This window comes from Sphaeramia orbicularis, chromosome 20, assembly GCF_902148855.1.
Source record: "Sphaeramia orbicularis chromosome 20, fSphaOr1.1, whole genome shotgun sequence".
Classification (NCBI taxonomy): Eukaryota; Metazoa; Chordata; class Actinopteri; order Kurtiformes; family Apogonidae; genus Sphaeramia; species Sphaeramia orbicularis.
This window is the reverse complement of record NC_043976.1, coordinates 841117-846093: the sequence shown is the minus strand read 5'-3', so window position 1 is coordinate 846093 and position 4977 is coordinate 841117.

The following is a 4977-nucleotide window of genomic DNA, read 5'->3' as shown; positions in this document are numbered from 1 at the left end:
ACTGAAATGTCAGTTTTTCAGGTTATTCACGTCTTTTTTGTTTGGATAGTTTATAAAAGTAAGTATTTCATAATGTAATGGAGGTTTTTTTGCACTAAAACAAAGACGAAAATTTGGAGTTGTCATTCTCGGTTATTCTGTTATTATTTACTGGTTGGGTCCACTGCAGATGAAATTGGGCTGAATGTGGAACCTGAAAGAACAGGAGTTTGAGAACCGTGACCTACAGAGGAACTTTTCAGTGAGATGTAAGACCTGATTTTTAGACAGTAGATCTGGAAAATCTGATTTCAACAAATCTGACCAAGATCATTTTCACTTGTTCCATTGGCAGATTTTTTTTTTGTGCTTAATTCAGATTTTTTAATTTTTTTTGCTTGAATTAAGCAAAAAAAACAAAAAAGTGAAATTTACCTTTTGTTGTGTCTTTTATTTCTTGTATGTTTTGTTGTGTCTTTACCTTTTGTTGCATCTTTTGTGTCTTGTTGCGTCTCCATGTGGTTGTGTTGTGGGATATTATCTGATGTTTGCTGTCTTTTCTACATCTTTTTTCATTTTTCATCCAATTAAATCAGTCTGGATAATGTTCAGTAAAACTAATGGATAACTCACCTCAGATTACAACTGAAGACACATATCAGTTTAAACATGGAGGAAAAGTGAAACGAAATCCTCAGTAAAGTCCAGGTAGTGTAAAGTACTGCAGTACACTAATGAAGTATTTGTACTACTGCAGTATTTGTACTCTGGCTTGAACTCTTCTTTGTGTAAAGGGTTTGATTGGAGTGTAATGACGGCTAATGCCTGATTGTTTGCTCGCTGTGTGTTTGTGTGTCTTTGTTGTGGTTTAGTTGCTGAGTCACTAATGCATGCATATACTGGTCTCACTGTTGCCATGACAACAGTCAAACTTTACCTGAGCAGAGCCAATTTTAAGTCGCTGCGAACTCACATTGGTTTTTGTAGCAGCTGTGACTCGTCTCAGGTCAGTGGACTCAGTTTTTCCTCTTTCACAGATTTTCAACACTTCACAGGTGGATCTGGAATAAAAATGTCACACGTTTTCACTGAGGTGGAAGTGGAGGTGATGGGATTAAAAGTCTGACGGTGAAGCTTCTGAAGCACTGGGAGAATCAGGTCGAACTCCAGACAAAATGTGATTCATACAGGTTAACACTGGGACAGAATAAATAAAAGTCAGTTACAGTCAAATGCAGTAAAACTCATGCATTTGTAATTAGAACTAAACTGAAATCAAAAACTGAAGACTGACTAAAAGTAGAAACTAATTAACCCTTTCATGCATGAATTGTGAGAACCTTAATCAAGATGTTTTTCCCGAGTGATATTTATTCCTCTTTGGGCATGGAAAAAACAAACCAAAAAAAATGTGATTGAATTTTTTTATGAACCTGTTCTTTGTGGAGTTACAAAAATGTCCATGCAGCTGGACACCATGTGTTTACTTTTAGAAGCAAAGAAACTTGTATTTCCTACATGTATTTACTGATATACTGTGTGAAAACTATGAAATAAAAACATGTTTAGTGCAGCTAATCTGATGTTTTCTCACATTTTCTCATACGCTAATACTAGTTATTACTCACTCATGGTGAGAATATGCAAAAAAAGAAAAAAAAATCTTTTTGTTTAAAAAAAGCTACAAAAAACAAAAATCCTGTTAGAGTCTAATAACATTAGCATTTTTTTCCACTCAAACATGTTACTGCAGATCAGGTTTATCTAGAACAGCAAAGTTACAGTAATGGTGTGAATGTCAGTGTATGAGATGATGCATAAGTGTCCAGTGTATATGGAACTAAAACAACCAAATCCATGAATATACAAGAGAGCACCTTTGAACAGCTGTCCACTGGAGTGACCACTACGCATGAAAGGGTTCAAATGTCAAAATGGTAAGAAGTGATCACATTTTGGTTTTAGTTCATAAGAATCAAAATATAGGGAATGTAAAGTTTCGTGTTCATGAATTGGATTTTTTTTTTTTTTAATTTCACTGCAACAAACATGGCAAAGGAAGTACAGTGGTGTGCAAAATATTAGAACACTTGTCAAATCTTCAGAAACTGGTGGTTTATTTTTTCCCCAGAGCCTGAATTTCACTTTTTTGCCACTGCAAAAGGCAAAGGTACTGAGAATATTTCACCTACAAATTATCAGTCCAGACCTTTTTTTTTTTTTTTTTTCCACATTTTACTGTAATATTCAGTGTGCCACCCCCTCCCCACCCCCCCGCCAACAGTCACAGCAGCACATCTTTCTGACATTGTGTCGATGTATTTCTAAGTTTCAACCCCAGTGTCATTCCACGCTCTCAGAAGCACATTCCACAGAATTTCCTTAGTTTCCTTAGATTGTTCCCTGATTATTAGTATTATTGTTTATACATTTTTGTTTAGTTATTTAATTATTTTTCGTGTATTTTTTGGTATACCTTTAGCTCTATACGTCCATCACAGACTTCCACTGATTATTATTATTATTATTTATACATTTTTGTTTCGTTATTCATTTTTCGTGTATTTTTGGTATACCTTTAGCTCTATACCGTCCATCACAGACTTCCACTGATTATTATTATTATTATTATTTATACATTTTTGTTTAGTTATTTAATTATTTTTCGTGTATTTTTTGGTATACCTTTAGCTCTATACCGTCCATCACAGACTTCCACTGATTATTATTATTATTATATTATACATTTTTGTTTAGTTATTTAATTATTTTTCATGTATTTTTTGGTATACCTTTAGCTCTATACTGTCCATCACAGACTTCCACTGATTATTATTATTATTATTTATACATTTTTGTTTAGTTATTAATTTTTCATGTATTTTTTGGTATACCTTTAGCTCTATACCGTCCATCACAGACTTCCACTGATTATTATTATTATTATATACATTTTTGTTTAGTTATTCATTATTTTTCGTGTATTTTTTGGTATACCTTTAGCTCTATACCGTCCATCACAGACTTCCACTGATTATTATTATTATTATTTACACATTTTTGTTTAGTTATTTAATTATTTTTCGTATATTTTTTGGTATACCTTTAGCTCTATACCGTCCATCACAGACTTCCACTGATTATTATTATTATTTTATTTTACATTTTTGTTTAGTTATTTAATTATTTTTCGTGTATTTTTTGGTATACCTTTAGCTCTATACCATCCATCACAGACTTCCACTGATTATTATTATTATTATATACATTTTGTTTAGTTATTATTTTTCGTATATTTTTGGTATACCTTTAGCTCTATACCGTCCATCACAGACTTCCACTGATTATTATTATTATTATTTATACATTTTGTTTAGTTATTTAATTATTTTCATATTTTTGGTATACCTTTAGCTCTATACCGTCCATCACAGACTTCCACTGATTATTATTATTATTTATACATTTTTGTTTAGTTATTTAATTATTTTTCATGTATTTTTTGGTATACCTTTAGCTCTATACCGTCCATCACAGACTTCAACTGATTATTATTATTTTATACATTTTTGTTTAGTTATTTAATTATTTTTCTATATTTTTTGGTATACCTTTAGCTCTATACCGTCCATCACAGACTTCCACTGATTATTATTATTATTATTTATACATTTTGTTTAGTTATTTAATTATTTTTCATGTATTTTTGGTATACCTTTAGCTCTATACCGTCCATCACAGACTTCCACTGATTATTATTATTATTTATACATTTTTGTTTAGTTATTTCATTATTTTTCATATATTTTTGGTAACCTTTAGCTCTATACCGTCCATCACAGACTTCCACTGATTATTATTATTATTTATACATTTTTGTTTAGTTATTTAATTATTTTTCGTGTATTTTTTGGTATACCTTTAGCTCTATACGTCCATCACAGACTTCCACTGATTATTATTATTATTTATACATTTTTGTTTAGTTATTTATTATTTTCATGTATTTTTTGGTATACCTTTAGCTCTATACCGTCCATCACAGACTTCCACTGATTATTATTATTATTATACATTTTTGTTTAGTTATTTAATTATTTTTCATGTATTTTTTGGTATACCTTTAGCTCTATACCGTCCATCACAGACTTCCACTGATATTATTATTATTATTATATTCATACATTTTTGTTTAGTTATTTAATTATTTTTCGTATTTTTGGTATACCTTTAGCTCTATACCGTCCATCACAGACTTCCACTGATTATTATTATTTATACATTTTTGTTTAGTTATTTAATTATTTTTCATGTATTTTTTGGTATACCTTTAGCTCTATACCGTCCATCACAGACTTCAACTGATTATTATTATTATATATTTTGTTTAGTTATTTCATTATTTTTCGTGTATTTTTTGGTATACCTTTAGCTCTATACTGTCCATCACAGACTTCCACTGATTATTATTATTATTATTATTTATACTTTTTGTTTTAGTTATTTAATTATTTTTCATGTATTTTTGGTATACCTTTAGCTCTATACCGTCCATCACAGACTTCCACTGTTATTATTATTATTCAGACATTTTGTTTAGTTATTTCATTATTTTTCATGTATTTTTTGGTATACCTTTAGCTCTATACCGTCCATCACAGACTTCCACTGATTATTATTATTATTATTATTTATACATTTTTGTTTAGTTATTTCATTATTTTTCATGTATTTTTTGGTATATACCTTTAGCTCTATACACGTCCATCACAGACTTCCACTGATTATATTATTATTTATACATTATTGTTTAGTTATTTCATTATTTTTCATGTATTTTTGGTATACCTTTAGCTCTATACCGTCCATCACAGACTCCACTGATTATTATTATTATTATTATTTATACATTTTTGTTTAGGTTATTTAATTATTTTTCGTGTATTTTTTGGTATACCTTTAGCTCTATACCGTCCATCACAGGACTTCCACTGATTA